The 19,543-nt window shown below is 42.6% G+C and overlaps 1 protein-coding gene across 1 annotated transcript in view; it reads left to right on the forward strand.

Moving 5' to 3' along the window:
* The first annotated feature begins 11,929 nt into the window (after window positions 1–11,929).
* The window catches only part of RAD50 (RAD50 double strand break repair protein), a 234,400-nt gene continuing 226,786 nt past the window's right edge, over window positions 11,930–19,543 (forward strand). The window contains exon 1 of the mRNA XM_060143561.1: window positions 11,930–12,190. The gene's annotated coding sequence lies outside the window, so the exon portion shown is untranslated. The remainder of the gene's footprint in view (window positions 12,191–19,543) is intronic.

A 19,543-nucleotide genomic window follows, 5' to 3' on the forward strand; every position in this document is an offset into this window, starting at 1 on the left:
CCCGGTTCTGTGCAGGGTTCCTGATTAACTGACATCACAGTGCCTCCAGCATATAATTACGGTCCTTCCTGCTCTTTCTCCTGTTGCACAAATGAGCAGTTCTGAGTTTTCTCTCTTATTCTCAATGTCACTGATCAGTCATTTGTGACCTTCTGGGTGCAAAAATCATAACTACCTGAATCCTTCAATCTCTTCCAGTGGCAGGGCAATAGCCCAAGTCCCTGCTCCTGGGCTGAACCAAGTATCTGAAAAATCCAAGGCCTCTGTGCAGGCCTGCTGGACTCTTGTGTGACTTGTTTCCATCAGTCATGATTTTGGGAAACTGACCAGATTATCCTGCCCAGGGATCTCCTCTCAAGGAACCCAGAGAGATGTTTGGTGCGTGGTAAAGTGCTCAGTTAATGCCCATAAGAATTAGAAACCAGGATACCCACAGAAATGCAAAGGACAAAGCAAAGGCAGTGGAGGAACAATTCAGATTTTAAAAATAATAATAAGTCTTCTACCACAGATCAAAGTGCAAACAGGAGTGTACCCCATAATCTTTTCCTATTCTTGGCAACTAGTTCCTGCCTCCCAGACCTCCCTGCAACACTATCCTGAATTCCAGAAGGGCTGGTGTTTGCCAAAGAGAATTAGTCTGCTTAACATCTAGAATAAGTGATGATGAATGCCTTGGGCAGAGGGCCATGTTCCCTGTCAGGTAGTAAATATCACAACAAATCTTTCCCCTAGGTGTTTAACTGATTTAACTGATTTTCTTAAAAGGCTTTTTAAGGTAACAGAAAGAGGCTTGATGCAATTCAACATTAACAATACCTTATGTTGTGTGCCATTGCTATAAAAGCACTTTGGAAAAATACATCTATATTTTCATTTGATCCTCATAAAAGTCTTATGAGATTGAGAAAGGATGCCCAGGATGACAAATCAGAGGTTTCTCAGCAGAAATCATGTCTTCCTGGAGTCTCAGGCAGACCCACCCCAGAAGGTCTCACCTTGGGAAGAAGGGGCCTCATCTCAAGGACAGGTGTGCAAGAGGCTTCCAGAGACACTGGGACATCATCTCTCTGCTGGGCCAGCCGGAAGGCAACAGCCAGGCACCAGACTGACTCTTTTAACCCCAGAAGTCTCACATGAGAAACTCTTCTCATGGATGTGTAGGGGAGGTGTGGACATACACTCTATACATCAAGGAGAGTCTGCTAAATGCATGCAGCGGTGTCAGTATTTCACAGGGCTAGTCTACTGAAACTTCAGAACTATTGTATTCATAATCATATAACCTTTGATTATGAACGAAATAGTTCTGAAAACAACAATTGTCATCATAGAATTGCCCTCCCCTAGACCAAACAAAATGAGCATAAAAAAGTAAAAACCTATGAATATTTTTCACCAAAATTAACCAAACAAGAAAGCAGCATAACTTAAAACAATACACTTTAAAAGTCGATGGAAGGAAAGAAACAGAAGATTCTAACATTGCTCCTCAGCTCTTTAGCCATACTGGAAAGGCATCAACATCTGAAACAGTCTCTCTACTTACTCCCATATCTGGCAAACAGCAGACAGGGTGAAGGTCTCTATTTATTTCCCTGTTCAAAGATTTTTGGCAACTACTGTAGAGAACAAATGGATGAAACAGAGAAAATGGACAACGAGGCTGATTACTCTGAAAGAATTGAGACCTGCTCTATGAGAAATGCTAAAGGGAGTCCTTCAGGCTGAAATGAAAGGACAACAGCAGGACTTTCCTGGTGGTGCAGTGGTTAAGAATCCGTCTGCCAGTGCAGGGGACACGGGTTCGATCCCTGGTCCAGGAATATCCCATATGCCACGGAGCATGCTCTGTGTTCCACAACTACTGAGCCTGCATGCCACAACTACTGAAGCCCATGTGCCTAGAGCCCATGCTCCACAACAAGAGAAGCCACCACAATGAAAAGCCCACACACTGCAATGAAAAGTAGCCCGTGCTCACCACAACTAGAGAAAGTCCATGCGCAGCAACAAAGACCCAATGCAGCCAAAAATAAAAATAAATAAAATAAAATAAATTTATTTAAAAAAAAAGGACAAGAGCAATGCAAATCCACATGAAGGAATAAAGAACACGGAAAAAGGGAACTACCTAATAAATATAAAAGACAGTATTAATAAGAGTGAGGAAATTAATACCAATCTTACAGAAAAAAGGATTATAAAAGAATACTATAAACAACTGTATGCAAACAAATTAGATAACCTATATGAACTGAACAAATTCCTAGAAACACAAATTATCAAAATCATCTCAAGAAGAAATAAAATCTGAACAGACTTAAAGAGATTGAATTAATAAACAAAACCTCCCAACAAAGAAACGCCCAGAATCAGATGGCTTCACTGGTGAATTCTACCAAATATTTAAAGAAGAATTAACACCAATCCTTCTCAACGTCCTCCCCAGAATAGAAGAGAAGACACTTCCTAACTCATTCTATGAGGCCAGCATTTCCCTGAGACCAAATCCAGACAAAGACATCAAAGGAAAAGAAATCTATAGATCTAATCCCTTATGAACATAGATGTAAAATATTCAACAAAATACTAGCAAGCCAAATCCAGCAGTATAATAAGAGAATTACATACTGTGACCAAGTGGGATTTATCCCAGGAATACAAGGGAAGTTCAATGTACAAACATTAATCAATGTAATACAACACATTAATAGAATGAAGGTTTTAAAAAATGATCATATAAATTAATGCAGAAAATCATTTGATAGGGAATTCCCTGGTGGTCCTGTGGTTAGGGTTCCATGCTTCCACTGCAGGGGGCCCGGGTTTGATCCCTGGTCAGGGAACTAAGATCCTGCAAGCCACGCAGTGCGGCCAAAAATAAAAATCATTTGACAATATCCAACACCTTTTCTTGATAAAAACAAAACACTCAACAGACTAGAAATACAAGGGGAACTCCCTCAACATGACAGATGGCATCTATGAAAACCTCGTAGCTAATGTTATACTCACTGGTGAAACTGAAAGCTCATCCCCTAAGATCAGTAACACAACAAGGATGTTCATCAACAGAAGGATGGCCACTTCTGTTCAACACTGTACTGGGAGTTCTGACCATAATAATTAGGCAAGAAGAAGAAATAAAATGTAGTCAAATTGTGAAGAATAAAATAAAGCTACAGTAATCAAAACACTGCGGTACTTGCAGAAAGACAGACATATAGATCAATGAAATAGAATAGAGAGCCCAGAAATAAACCTTCACATACATAGTCAAATGATTTTTTTTAAAAAATGCCAAGATCGGGCTTCCCTGGTGGCGTAGTGGTTGAGAGTCCACCTGCCAATGCAGGGGACACGGGTTCGTGCCCCAGTCCGGGAAGATCCCACATACCGCGGAGCGGCTGGGCCCGTGAGCCATGGCTGCTGAGCCTGCGCATCCAGAGCCTGTGCTCCACAATGGGAGAGGCCACAACAGTGAGAGGCCCTCGTACCGCAAAAAAAATTTAAAAAAAATTTTAAATGCCAAGACCATTCAAGGGGGAAAGGACAGTCTTTTCAACAATGCTGCTTGGAAAACTGGATGTCCACACGCAAAAGAATGAAGTTGGACTCTTACCTTTTACACCATATGCCAAAATTAACTCAAAGATGGATTAAAAAAAAAAAAAAGCTAAACATAAGAGCTAAAACCCTAAGACTTTTTAGAAGAAAACATAGGGGGAATTTCCATGACACTGGATTTAGAAATGATTTCTTGGATATGGCACAGGCAACAAAAGAAAAAAATAGATAAATTGGACTTCATCAAAATTAAAAACTTTTGTTTATGTCAATTACATCTCAATAAAGCTGGGGGAAAAAGTTTTGTGCATCAAAGAACATTACCAAGAGATGAAAAGGCAACCTATAGAATGGGAGAAAATGTTTGCAAATCATATTTCCAATAGCAGGTTAATATCCAAAATATATAAGGAACTCCTACAACTCAACAATTAAAAAAAGTTTTTTTTAACGGGCAGAGGACTTGAGGAGACATTTCTTCAAATAAGATATACAAATGGCCAATAAGCACATGAAAAGATGTGCTAATCATTAGGGAAATGCAAATCAAACCACAAATAAGATACCATTTCACACCCAGTAGGATGGCTGTTATTAAAAACAAAACAAAACAGAAAATAATAAGTATTGGTGAAGATGAGGGGAAATTGGAACCCTTGCGCATTGCTAGTGGGAATATAAAGCAGTGCAACTGCTATGGAAAACAGCATGGCCTTTCCTCAGAAAAACCAAACACAGAATTACCACATGATCCAGCAATTCTAGTTCTAGGTATACACCCAAAGAAATTGAAAGCATAGACTTAAACATATTTGTACACCTATGTTTACAGCAGCATTATTTACAATAGACAAAAGGTGGAAACAACCCAAGTGTCCATCAACAGATGTGTGGATAAACAAACTGTGGTATATATACACACAATGGAATACTATTCAGCCTTAAAAAGGAATGGAGTTCTGAGACATGCTATAGCATGGATAAGCCTTGAAAACATTGTTAAGTGAAATAAACCAGACACAAAAGGACAAATATTGTATGATACCATTTATATGAGGTACCTAGAATAGTCAAATTAATAGAGACAGAAGATAGAATAATGGTTACTGGGGGCTAAGGGGGAAGAGTTAATGGGTAAATAGCTTCAGCTTGAGATGATAAAAAAAACTCTGGAGATGGATGGTGGTATTGACTGCACAACAATTTGAATGTACTTAATGCCATTGAATTGTACACTTAAAATGGTTAAAATGGGACTTCCCTGGTGGCTTGATGGATAAGACTCCACACTCTCAATGAGGGGGCCGGGGTTCCATCTCTGGTCAGGGAACTAGATCCCACATGCATGCCACAACTAAGGAGCCCACGTGCCACAACTAAGACCCACTGCAACTAAATAAATAAATATTTTTAAAAAGCTTAAAATGATAAATTTTAGGTTACATATATTTTACCATAATAATTTTTTTAAAAGAATTGTTCAAGTATAATGGAAATAAACATTCTTAAATATTAAATTCAAGCAATAAGGTACCCATGAATCCTTTTTGAAAGAAATTATTTAAAAATTAAAGCCAGCCCATTATTAAATGAATCCATTCACAACCCATATAACAAAGAGCTAATTTACCTAGCATAAAAAGATCTACTACAAATAAATAAGAAATCAACAACCCCAATGGAAAATTGGGGAAGAAATATAAATAATACACAGGTATTGAAGCACAGATGACTTTTAAACATATGAGAAGATTCTATACCTCTCTCCTAATAAGAGAAATACAAATGAAAACTATACTGAGATATCATTTTTCACCTGTCCATCCATCCTCCTCTCTGTATAAATGCAAAGAAAAATGTATCTAATGATATTTTCCTAATATTAGTAGTAATAATTTTTAGATAGTAGGATCTGGGGAGCTTTTAAAAACATCTATTGTTGTATTTGCTATAGTGTTTATATTCCTTATAATGAGCATGTACACATTTTTAAGTAGCTTTAGTTAAAAAATAAAACTGGAGGGCTCTCCTGGTGGCGCAGTGGTTGGGAGTCCACCTGCCGATGCAGGGGACACGGGTTCATGCCCCGGTCCGGGGGGATCCCACATGCCGTGGAGCAGCTGGGCCCGTGGGCCATGGCCACTGGGCCTGTGTGTCCGGAGCCTGTGCTCTGCAGCGGGAGAGGCCACAGCAGTGAGAGGCCCGCATACCACAAGAAAAACAAAAAACATAACAAAAAAATAATAAAACTGGAGGTAAATACGCAAGATGAGGACAAAGATGAATTATTTTCTTCTGTGTAATTTTGAGTATTTTTTTTTAGACTCCTCCAACCCCCTCCCAAACTTTCACATATTTTAATGTATTTCAACTCCTGATATGACACACTTCCAGTTTTATATTTCTTTTTGACATTCCTGCCTTCATACATACATCGTCCTCCTTCATCTCTGATTATCCTAATTCTATCCCTGTTCAAGGTTCACCTCAAAGCACATCCTCTTGGGAGGCACTATAGCTTATTGGCTAAGTGTCCACACCTGGAGCAGATATGTGGTCCCTGAGGTCCAAAAGTAGGCTTCTCCACTTACTAGTTCTATAAGTTTGAGCAACTTACTTAACCATTCTGAGACTCAGTTTCCTCATCTGTAGAATAGATGATCGATCTAATTAGGTTTTTATAAGGATTCAACTGGATCATGCATATAAAGTACACAGCAGAACTAAATTTGTGTTGAAAATAATATTGCTATTCCTCCTGACCCCCCCCAATGTAATTATTGACTCTACAAATAATTAATCTTTATTTTCTGTTTGGTTTCATGAGGGGAATTATAACTACCTTTGGGAGGAAAGACAAGTTTTCTACCCCTAAAGTACTTAAGTAGTACATTCACTTTACATTTGGTAGTTTTTCTTTTTGTTCAACAGATATTTTTACTCATTCATCCCTTAATGAGAGGCAGACCCCTCAGGAAAATATAATTCATGATGCCCACACCGACTTCTTTTTCTTTTTAGTCCAAGCAGATTAATGGTAACTGGGCTTCTCAAAAGCTTTGGTAACAAAACATGTAAACTCACTTACTGTCAGCCTCCAGCCTTCACAGTGAGATGGGTTTGGGCTGTCTGGTGTCTGGGATTAGTGAAGGAAATGTTTGACCTATGAGAAAGCTCAGTAGTAGTCATGATCTGTGTTCAAGCCTGTTTCAATGGGATAAGCCAATGTTGGACCAGAAGAGCGCTGCCCTCTCACAGGTGATTCACTCAAACAGCAAGTCTCCACAGCAAGGTCATCCTATGCCACCCAGCTCTCCAGAGGCACCTTGCTCAGGGAGAAAGATGTCAGAACAAGAGTGCCTTTTGGTGTGCTAACTTTTTTTCCGTACAGAATGACAGAGATTTCCATCTGTATTGCCAAATATATGTCTTTCCCTTTGGGAACACTTATAAAAGACTAGTTCTTTTCCCCAGAGAACCAGGGACACCTGGCAAAATTATTTACCTTTGATTGTTCAAGAACAATTGCTCACCCCTTTCTTTCTTTCTTTTTTTTTTTTTTTTTTTTGTGGTACGCGGGCTTCTCACTGTTGCGGCCTCTCCCGTTGCGGAGCACAGGCTCCGGACGCGCAGGCTCAGCGGCCACGGCTCATGGGCCCAGCCGCTCCGCGTCACGTGGGATCTTCCCGGACCGCGGCATGAACCCGTGTGCCCTGCATCGGCAGGCGGACCCTCAACCACTGCGCCACCAGGGAAGCCCTCCCTTTCTATTTTTTGACTTTTGCCTCCTCCTCAAGAAAGTTAAGAGATATTTTTGCTATTGGCAGGTCGTATTTTTCTAGAGGCAAACAGTTATAGTATTGAGTTCTAAAGTGAGGTTTGAAGGTTATCCATGGAACAAGCGTTTTATAAAGACACTAGCTCATGCAGAGGACATAGCTGATAGTTTAATAGTAAAGCAGAACATATGAATGGGAAAGTGGATACAGAGGTCCCCTGCCCACCTGACACCTCACCCAACATGGGCAGAACAGAACCCCTACAAAACTTGGTCCTTTTCAAGATTCTCCAACTCAGTGAAGGACATCATTGTGTCAGTTTGAGTCCTCCTAGAGCAGACAGCAAGATGGTATTAAATGTGTGAGTTTAATGGGAAAAATGTTCATGAAGTGTAAAGAGGAGAGGGAGCAAGAGAAGGCAGAGAGAGACTCAAACCACGATGCAGGTATGTCCCCTGTGAAAGGGGAGAGGGAAGGAAGGAGGATTAGGTAGGAAGATCCTCAGACTGCAGAGCTCTGAGAAAGTGCTGCCCACACTGATGGGAAGCCCCAGAATACAGATTTCCTGTTGGAGGAGTCCCACCTTGGGCACAAATGGCCTGGCTCTTGTACCTACACTGTGATCATTCATTGACTGGGAGCAGCCAGACCGTGAGGCCTTGTGTAAATACTGCAGTGGATCTGAAGGTGCAGTGGCTGGAGGCTCTCAGCTAACTATATTCATCGTAGAAGGGTCTCTTGAAGAGAGATCTGAGTACCTACATTCCTGCCACAATCATTCATTCAATTACACAACCTGGGAGTCATGCTTGGTATCTCCTTTTCCGTTATCTCTAAGACCCAATCCATTGCTAAGTTCCTGACCATTTTACCTCCTAAACAGCTCTCACATCTGTCCATTTCTCTCTGTCTCCCCTACCACTACCACCATCATCTTGCTCCCAACAGGTGACCATCTTTCAATCCATTCACCACACAGCAGACAAAGCAGTCATTTCAAAACACAAGTCAGATGCTACAACCCCTTGCTTAAACAACATAGTGCTCATGGGATAAAGACCTAAGTCCTGAGCATGACCTTTAAGGCCCTACCTGTTATGGCTTTGCCTTACTCTATAGCCTCCTGTGGACTTGGGTTCTTCTTATGGCTCAACTGACCCTTTGAGTTTCAGATAGACAATGGTTCAGATCCAGCCTTCTTCCAGTTCCCCAAATGGTCCAAGTTCTTTCCTGCCTCAGGACCTTTGCACATGCTGTTTCCTCCACTAATTATCTCTTCTCCAACCCCATGCCCCTTTACCCAGTTAACTAATCCTCATTCCTTAGCTCCCAGTTCAAACAACCCTTCTTCTGAGAAGCCTTCTAGGACCCCGCCCCCCCACCCCTCCAGGGAGGTTCAAATCCTTCTCATAGAATGAAATGTCCTTTGTAACATTTAGGATGGTATTCTATAATTGACTGGTTATTTGGTCGTCTGACTATATCACTAAAGTGTGTTTCCTGAGGGCAGAGACTGTGTCTATTTTCACTCATTATTGAATCCCCAGGATTAGCAGAGCGGCTGCATTTTGCAGTTGCCACAAAATACTTGTTGAATGAATGAAGTATCTAAAAGAGTTTTTTTATTTTTTTCCTTTTTATTTGAATCACACCAGGTGTTTTCTTTTCTAACCATTTCTTTCCATTTATACTGTTCTCTAGCTGTGTTGCCTGATCTCCTCCACCCCAGCCCCATCCCCACTCTCTGCCCATGATAAAGTTTTTGAGTGCTGGCCTTGGACTTGGATTTTCAGGTCTTCATTGATGAGCACTACAGGCCTGGATAAAGTGCTTGCTGCAGAACTTGCTATTGCATAAGATTGTATTCTAGATTTAGAAGGTCAGGGAGGGTAAGAAAGAAAAGAAAGTGAGTTGCCCTCAAAGAATTGGGATACAAAATCAAGTCAATCAGAGCAAAGATATGCTTCCATAAAGAGAAATAAGGACTCCAGGACTTACAAGGCCTAACAGTACTGTTATTCAGTAAGGCCTTATTTTATCTAAAAAAGAAATGTGTCCATCTGAGAAGGAGCAACCCATGTAGCATAATAAAAAAGATGTGAGTGTTGATCAGGCACCATCCCGAGGAGAAGGGCCAGCCAGGCCAGCAGGAATGAGTGCCCAGTCCCCCCAGCAGGTCATCTGACCTTTGCTGTGGAAGAAGACGCAGCAGGCTACCCAAGCCTGAGATCATTAAACATTTAAGGCAGATAATTCACTCTTCCGATTCTATTTCAAGCTCGCCAAGCCACTTTCTGAAAATTAGGCTCCAAACTGCACAGTTCAAAATGCACAGAACAGAGTGCATTCATCAGACAAACTCTAGAGTCTGGTGTTCTGGGCGGTTTTGCTTCTAACAGGAATAGTTAAGCTCCAGGTTTTGGAATCAGCCTTTATTTGAACCCTGACTCTACCACTTATATACATATTAACTGTGTGACCTTGGGGATTTCCTTCATTTTTTCCCCCAACTGAAAAAAGATGGCAAGGCACTACAGGACTGTAGAGAGAATTAAATGAGACAATGTATGTAATGCACTTAACATAGATTCTAGCAAATAGTTAATGAAATCAATAAGTTTGCATCCTGATTTTACACTTCGCTGATTTTTAGTCAATGCTGGAACACTGAAAGATGAAATGTTTGACCCCACAAGGTTGAAGACCAAATCTAGACCTTGGGAAATCACCAAGACTCCAGGCTAGCCATCACCTCCTGGCACCTCTCTGTTCCCATGTGTAACATCTATAAAAGGCAACCAGGATTTGGCTTTATCTTCTTGTGACTTTTTTTTCTCTTTTTCTGCCCCTCATCTCCCAGACATACTTTTTTTTTTTTGCGGTATGCGGGCCTCTCACTGTTGTGGCCTCTCCCGTTGCAGAGCACAGGCTCTGGACACGCAGGCTCAGCGGCCATGGCTCACGGGCCCAGCTGCTCCGCGGCATGTGGGATCTTCCCGGACCAGGGCATGAACCCGTGTCCCCTGCATCGGCAGGCGGACTCTCAACCACTGTGCCACCAGGGAAGACCCCCAGACATACTTTTGATGTAACTTTAGCTCTACTTGCTCTCACGGAGTCAAGAATTATTGTCCTATAACAAGGAAGAGGCTCCAAGGCTTGCCTTGATGATTTTTTTTTTTTTTTTCCTTTTTGCTTCATACCACAGACCAAAAGCATCATCTTCTGGAGGGGAAAACGTGTTTTTCTAAGGTCATCCTTTGGCCTGCCCCACTGCCCCACCTGCTCTTGAGGGAAACACTGCAAGGACACATGAAAAGCCACAACATCAGTCACAGATCAAGGCCTCCATCACGCAGGGAATGTGCCCAAATTACAAACAGGCAAACCAAAGTGACTGGCAGATTAAGCAGTTTGTTCTGTTTTTCTGTTCCAGTTATCACACTGCTCTATGACAAAAAATAACAAAGAAACACATGGCAAATCGTTTTTTGGGTACGGAGTCTTGACGGTGTTTTTCGGTTTCTACAGAAGTGCTTACAAAAGTATTTTTCAGCTGTCAGTGGCTGATGCTGGACAGAGCTGTAGAGACTTCTGTCAAACTTTGTTAGCAGTGGCATAATTATAGGGGTTAATTGTCAGGCTAAGTGTGAGGTGCCTTCCAAAAAGACTGCAGTGCCCTCCCCATCCCCCCCTCCAGTTCTTCTAAGTGAAGATAACACAGTTCGAACTTTGAAAACTATCCTTTTATCAACTGACTATTAGACAATGTCTATCAAGCATCCAGAAAAACAATGATTTGGTCGCTGCCCTCAAAGAACCCACCTACAGCCAATAGAAAATACCAAATATTTTCTCCCTTATATCGTTTCATTTAATTCCCACAACCCTGAGGTAGGTATGGTTATTATCCCCATCCTAAAGGAGAAGAAACTAAAGCTAAGGGAGTAAATATTTTGCTCCAAATCACACAGCCAACAAGTGCCAGAGTCAGGGCTTTAACCTGGAATCTCTAAATCCTCGGGTAGTGATAGGCACCACTCAGACCAGGATTCCAAACCTTAAACTTGCTGTTCCAGTTTTTCTTATCAAACGAAGCGCCCCTCATTTCACCGACATCACTGACTTTTAGTTCCCCGCTGACCCAGGATGAAGAGCCTGGTACCTCGTGGTCAGGAACGGGCTGTCGGCGGTGCCTGTGCCCCCAGCGGGGCAGAGGGACCAGTGCGCATGCCTGGGCTGGGGAGCGCCGGACCCCCGGGGTCGGCGAACGAAACCTGCAGCAGTTCCCTCAGCACCTCCCACCGGGACCCCTCAGAGGCTTGCCCCCGAACGCCCAGGCCAGCACCCGCCCGCTCAGGCCAGAAACCCACGAAGCGCCGCCGGCAGTCAGATCCCGGGCCCGCCTCCAGCTGCGAGGCCCCGGCGGGCGCTAAATGAAGGGCAGATGAGAAAGCAGCCCGGGGGGATTGAGGCGCCGTGGGCCGCGTAGCCGGGCGAGGGCGCAATGCGCGGCCGCGACGTGCGCAACGGGCTGACTAGCGGTGTCTCGGGTGGACGTGGCTCCAGCCGAACGCCGCCCGGACGGCCGCGTGCAGACCCGAGGCCCGGGCCCCCGCCTCTGGCTGACGGCCCCGCGCTCCGCGTTCACCGCGCGCTCGGGCTCAAGCCCGCCTCTCGGCCGCTTTCACTTTCGCTTTCGCTTTCCTGCCGACAGTGTTGAGGAAAATGAAAGTGGCGGTGTCCAACAGCCGGCGTATCAGCCGTCGGGGCGAGGGGCGCAGGGTACGGGCGGTGGGCCTGGGGCTAGCGAGCTGAGGCCACAGCCCGCGCCCGGCGAGGTAAGCGCAGCCCTTTCGTGGTCGCCTCGCGGGCTCCTCCTTGCGGACCGCGCGGGCGGGACGCCAGGCGGACGTTGGGCGAGGGCCGGCCTGGCCGGGGGTTCCTGCGGCGGGGCTGGGAGGGCCGGAGATGCGGTACCGCTGGGCTCTTGTGGCTCTGATCCTCCAGGCAGGGCTGGAAGCCCAGGGCGGGGTGGCGGGGGGCTTGGACAAACGCGCCAAGGATCTGGCTGCGTGGGGTCGAGGTGGGGCGGGGGCTAGCCAGGCCACCGCTCCCATCACACGTTTTCTTTTTGTAGAAGGCCGACACCCACCCCACCTCACGCCTCCACCGAGTTTCTGTAAAAATCAAAGTGGAAGGATGTATGTAAAATGCTGAGCAGAATGTCTCACCCGAGCCCAGCAGGGAGGAATTCATAATTTACGCCTTCTTATCTCTATCAAACTCCTCTGCTTGGGCACGCAGCCCCATACCTGGCTTGTTTGGCTACGATTTTCAGATCTGGTGTACTTGGGCGCACCTGGGGTGCCTTTCAGGTGTTCCCTGAGTTGGCAAGCTTGCAGCTCATCTCCCTTGGTCGTAGGCATGGAGAGTAACTAGGCCAGGATGCCGCTCCCTCCCCAAGGCTCTGCCCAGGTGAAAACAGGGGCTGACTCTGCAGGGGCCCCAACCCCAGGGCTGGCAGAAATGGTCAGGGGTGGATGCACTCGGGGACTCAGTCCATCCCAAACAGGACACTTTCTGTCCACTCTGTCCACCAGCAGAAGGGTGAAAGATGAATGCCCAGGTCTTTGCCCTTGGTCATGCCAGCTCAAAGTTGGGCTCCACCTCAAGGCTATGGAGACAGCCGCTGCCCTTGGGTGTCCCCCATTCCCTGGCAAGAGAAAATATATACGCAAGGTGCCTACAAGACCAGTTGTGTAGATGGGAAAAGACCCTAAGTGTTAGGAGTAAAGTGACTGAATCTGCAGACACATGACTTACTTTGGAGTGATGATGGTTTTTGTAGGCAATACTAAGAGCACCCGCCTTTTACTTAACTTTTGTCTCAGCCTAATCGCATGGATCTGATCATAAGACCCATTACTGAAAGAACACTTGAATAACCTTAACTTTGAAAACAGCCTTGACAAAAGATCAAGGTCCTAATTTTTAAAACATGGAGTTCCCCCTCTGTACACCCCTTCAGGGTGGTGGTGAGTATTTATTGCTTTTAGAAAATACCACCTTTATCATGAGCCAGAAAATCGGATTCTTTGATTTTGTGATGTACTTTCAATGAGCTATTCCTTTTCTTTGGAATTCGTTAATGCCTCTTCTCTCTTCTATTAACTAAATTTAAGCTGAAATGCATGGTTCTCTCCCTTTCCTCTCTTCTGTCTGTGGGTGGAGAGGGAGAGGTTTGTAGTCGACACCATCCACAGCATTTTCACCACCCCAGGTTCTTGCTTCCATGTTCCTGAAAACCGAATGAATCCGCTAAAGACCGTGCAAGCCTCCCTACTACCTTCTTTTCTCGTGGCTTTATTATTCATTGGTTTAGCCACCAGCATGTGATGTACTTTATTACATTTTTCACAAGAAAATGATGCATGGAATTTTATTTTCCTTAGGATCTCAGGCCTTCAAAATTGAATTGCTCATACTCTTCAGTCATGGCACACTATAACCCTTGGTCCATTTAGAGTCTGTCATTTTGTTTCATTTCGTTATTTCCTTTTATCCTCCATTTCTCAACACGCTCCTTCCCGTGCACGCACACTTAGGCAGCCATGGTGACATATTTGTTTTACAAACTACCTTTCCTTATATCTTCTCAGAAAATGTTTATCTTTGAAATGTATGTCATGTTTTGCTTTTGTTGTACTTATCTAAATAAATACTGCTGTGCTATAAATCTCATACTGTTTCTTTGATTCCCTCAGCATTATGTTTTTAAGTCGAACCATATTGATATATGTAAGTCTGATTCATTAATCCTGGCTGTTGCATAATTTTCTATCAAGAGTGTACACCGCAAGTACTTAACTAGTCCCCTGGAAATAGACATTAAGTGGCCTCCAACTCCTTGCTTCCACAAACAGTGCTGCACCAGATATCCTTTCCAGTGTCTCTGTGTGTTCTCTGGCAAGAATGTCTCTGAGATAGATAGATCCATAGATAGGTATGAGATTGCTAATTCTGGGATACTTGTAGGATGTGTTTTACTAAAAACTGCTACTTTGTGCTGCTGAATGGCTTCATCAGTTTCCTCCCACCAGGAGTCCATGAAGAGTCCCTTTTCCAATGTCTGTCAGCGCTTATTATTATCTAATTTACTAATTTTTTGTCAAACTAGTGGGTTAAGCAGTACTCCATTTCTGTTTTAATTGAGCATCTCATCATATTGTTTTGCCATTTGTGAATTGCCTATTTGTCTCATTACTCTTCTTCTAGGTTTCTGATATTTTCTATCTGGTTTTCATTTTGATCCTTATATATTGGTATGCTCACTAAAATGTTAATCCTTCGTGAAATGTCAATGTTGTAAATCTTCCCGTAGTCTGGTCTCCTATCTGTTAACTTCATTTATGGTCTCCTTTTTATTATTATTAACAACTTTATTAAGATATAATTTACATACCATAAAATTCACCCATTAAAAGGATACAATTCAGTGGTTTGTGGTATATTTACAGAGGGTGTAACCATCACCATAATCTAATTTTAGAACATCTTTATTACTCCATTAGCAGTCATTCTCCAGTATCCCTTAATATTCCCCTCCCCAGCCCTAGGCAAGCACTAATCTACTTTCAGTCTCTATATACTTGCCTATTTCTGGACATTTCATATAAATGGGATTGTAACAATATGTGGTTTGTTGTGACTGGCTTCATACACTTAGCATAATGTTTTGGAGGTTTATCCACACTACAGCATGTGTCAGTAGTTTGTTCCTTTTTTAAAAAAAATTTTTGGCTGCATTGGGTCTTCGTTGCTGCACGCGGGCTTTCTCTAGTTGTGGCGAGTGGGGGCTACTCTTCGTTGCGGTGCGCGGGCTTGTCATTGCGGTGGCTTCTCATTGCAGAGCACAGGCTCTAGGCACGCGGGCTTCAGTAGTTGTAGCACGCAGGCTCAGTAGTTGTGGCTCCCAGGCTCTAGAGCATAGGCTTAGTAGTTGTGGCACATGTGCTTAGTTGCTCCGTGGCATGTGGGATCTTCCTGGAGCAGGGCTCGAATCCATGTCCCCTGCATTGGCAGGCGGATTCTTAACCACTGAACCACCAGGAAAGCCCCAGTTTGTTCCTTTTTATTGCCCAGTATATTCCATCATGTGGATTTATCATGTGGATAAACATTTTGTTTATCCATTCATCAGTTGAGGGACACTTAGATTGTTTCTGCTTTTTGGCTGTTACTAATAATGCTTCTATGAACATTCATATACAAATTTTTGTGTAAATATATATTTTCACGTCTCTTGGGTATATACCTAGAAGTGGAATTGCTGGATCATATGGTATGTCTTTGTTTAAACTTCCAAAGTAGCTGCAACATTTTACAGTCCCACTAGCAATGCATGAGTGTTTCAATTTGTCTGCATCCTCACCAACACTTGTCTATATTTTTGATTATAGCCATCCTAACAGGTGTAAATTTTGAGCTCATTGTGGTTTTAATTTGCACTTCCCAGATGGTTAATGATATTGAGCATCTTTTAATATGCTTATTAGCCATTTGTATATCTTCTTTGGAATAATGTCTATTCAGATCTACTTGGAAAATTTGATTGTCTTTTGTTATTGAGTTGTGTTATTTATATATTCCTTTTTTTTTCTTATGACCTCTTCTGGAATCATCAAGGTGTCTTTGTCCCCATTCCTTCCTTCCTGCATTTCATTTAGTGACTTGGAATTCTGTATCCTATTAGGAGCCCTCAATAAGTTCTAAGCATAGGTAAACATATTTTCCTATAAATGCTAAAAATTAATCAGAATGTCCAACTTCATTTCAAACATAAGAAACTTTTTAGCATGTTTTTAATCCTCCTCTCCCACAGGCACATACACACGTGTCTGCCTAAGAATTATTGAAATAATCTGGAAGCTTCCTATTGTTATTAACTCTTCATGCTTCAAAATACGCTTTTATTTTTCTATTTTAGAAGTCTTAACAGTTGCATTAATCTGTAACCTATTTGTGCAGTTGCTCATTACACCAAGATAGGAAGGCTTAAACACATGTTTATTTTAGAGTTTTCATTGACTTACTGAAAAGTTTTAGTGTTTTGTGTCTCAGGAGTAATGCCTCTCTGGGTCTCTTATTTCTCAAAAGTATTCTTTGGAATCCATGCTATTCTGATCCTCATTTGACCTTTGCCTGCACAAAAGCATTCTAAAATATTTGCAAATGCTAAAGTCACTTCCTCATGTTTTACTGAGTTTACTTTAGCTTGGTTAAACCAAGTGCAATATCAGTTTGTGTAAATTTACCACTAGCTGAGGTTCATATAATTGCCCTCCCCAGGGTCAGAAACTGGCTGGAGGAGTATGAAAATAGCTTTGAAAATTCAGCTGCTGAATATCTTACACTAAAAAGCTTAACATTTTAACATTTTTGTTTATAACAGTATCTGAGGGTGAAGTAAAGTGGGCACTCTCATAGTAAAACTATGGTAAAACTAACTTGGATGGAGTTTATCAAAACCTTTTTAAAGTGTCCATACATTTTATCCCCATAATTCTGATTTCAACATGTATCCTAAAACATGTTTGCCTTTGGGCTTATTTCAGGTGGTGCAGGGTAATTCGAGGTGGGATACATTTGCAGCATCATCTAACACTGACTCCCATGGTAAGAAAGTTATTCCTCTGGTCAATTCCTTTCCAATCTTCTGACCAAGGGGAGGAGAAAAATCTCATCTTGGAGCTAATATGTCTTTAACACCTTGTTAAGCCTTCCTAATCTCCCACTTGATATAAAAGGATGAGCAAAGGGATAGCAATATCAACTGTATTTTCGTGACACTGTTGTGTTTTCCATTGTATTTATTTATTGTGACTGCCTTCATTTATGACATTTGATGCTGGTTTTCCATTGACAATAGTAAATAAGGTTTGCTTTTAAAACACTTTTATTTAAGGGCAAAAATGAGTTGATTTAAAGAGAAATGTTAAGTACGGTACAGATGGCATTTAATTATGGCAAAATAATAATATTGATGTATGGATGACTGAAAGGTGTGAAACACAACCCTAAGAAATAATCTGAGCTTCAGACACAGATTTTAAATGGGGAGGTGTTCTTATATATGGGGCTGTTCTTCCCAGTGTGACTTCCGTTATCATAAAGTTAGAAACCACTCCGTTGTCTAACAATAAGGGATTAGTTAAGTGATTTTGATACCATGGAAAATAGTGATAGAATAGTGCCAAATCTTAAAGTATATCTACTGACATGGAAAAATTATATACTGTTAGATAAAACAAAGCTGGTTGCAAAAGAAAAATATGCACACTATCCTAATGTTGTTAAAAAGAAAGTGTGTATGTGTGTATGCCTGTGTGTTTGTGTGTGAAAAATTGGAAGAAATATTTACAGATAAGTTATCTCTGGACTGTTGGGAGTACAGGAAATTTTTGGGGTTTCCACTAATAAACATATGTCACTTTTGTCAACAGAAAAACAATTTAAACATATAACTATTTTTAAATTAATGTGTCCTAACCTTAACAGGACTGCCTGGTATTTTGCCATCTGCAGGCACTCCTGGGTCCTTATATGCTCCTAGAATCTAGTTAGGTCCCTGTGGCCTCCTGCAAAGCCATGGGAGGATGACAAGACTTTCTTGCCACCCTTCAGTATCCTCCAGGGTATTTGTCTTGGTAGGTATATATTTATACTTTTGGAGTAAAATAGAATATATCTAAAATCCTTTGAAATAATTTTTATTGCCTCTTCTTCTCAATAGCCCTTTTAGGCTGGACCAGATTAGGATCCCACTTTTTCAGTAGATCTGAATCATTAAATAGCAATGGAGGAAATGCTGGGAGAGGGTCTCCTAGTTTCTCCTTTATTCTCTTTCTTTAACTTCTGCATTATGCTACTGACCGTGAAATTTCTACATGTTAGATATAATCATGGTTCTGTTTCACCTGGGTTGAAGATAGGTATATTTAAATTTAGATGCCTCCTTTCCAGGATTACAAAATCTCTCTTAGGAAGAAAAAAAGGTTCACTGCAAGGCCTAATGCTTGGCAGAAACAATTGCTGCTTTTTTCCTAGTCGAAATTTCGAGAGTGTTAGTTCTTAGAGTGTTCCTGGAAATCCCTGGACTCCTTTGTGGGAAAGGGGTTGGCAGGTCCCTGTTAAGTGAGCAGATGGTGTCTCTATCTGGAGGTGGTCTTACAGCCCTAGCACAAGCTTCCGCCTTCTACAAAGGGTGGTAAGCGCTGCCCAGGGTGAGCCAGGCAGGTCCTGAGCCTAAAGAAGGCCTGCTGCTGCATTCCAATAATGTCTGGAACTTGACTGGCCGACTCCTCCCCTCCTGGGGTCCTTCAGCTCCTCTCCACCTCACTGCCACCGCTGTGGTTCAAGCTCTTACATCTCTTGTCTGGATGACACAGTGACCTCCAGCTGGTCCCTGCCTCCCCTTCCCATAACCTCTAGCCTGTGTTTTACAAAAACCAGGGTGTATTAGTCTCCTGTTTTTGCTGTAACAAATGAACACAAAATTAGTAGCTTGAAACAATCCAAATTTATTATTTTACAGCTCTGAAGGTTTCAGAAGGGCCCTTTTCCTTCTGAAGACTCTGGAGGAGAATCATTTTGCTGACTTTTCCAGCTTCTGGAGGCTTCCTGCATTCCTTGGCTCATGGACCCTTCCTCCACCTTTAAAACTAACAAGTCTTTCTCACACTGCATCGCTCTGACACTCATCTGTAGTTGAATCTCTCTTTGTGTTCCTCTTATAAGGACACTTGTGATTACATTGGGCCCACCTGGATAATCTCCCCATTTCGAGATCCTTAACCTAATCACATCTGCAATGTCCTTTTTGTCATGTAAGGAGATATATTCATAGCTTCCAGGGATTCAGACATCATCATCTTTGGGGGGGCCATTATTCAGCCTACCACATAGTGTAATCTTTTAAAAACACAGGCATCCAACCATCTTACTCCTCTGCCTAAGGCCCTTGTGTGGTGCTCCAGTTCTCAGAGGATAAGGACATCTTGTGGCTGGGAGTGCTGTGCAAGAGCCCACATCCCTTCTCCACCTCCATCTGCCTCCTCTCTCCCCACTCTGCCTCTGGCTTGCTGTCTGTGATCCAGCCTTTGCACATGGTCTGCTTTTTACCAAGGATGCTT

The sequence above is a fragment of the Lagenorhynchus albirostris genome, chromosome 3 (assembly GCF_949774975.1).
Source record: "Lagenorhynchus albirostris chromosome 3, mLagAlb1.1, whole genome shotgun sequence".
NCBI classification, from domain to species: domain Eukaryota; kingdom Metazoa; phylum Chordata; class Mammalia; order Artiodactyla; family Delphinidae; genus Lagenorhynchus; species Lagenorhynchus albirostris.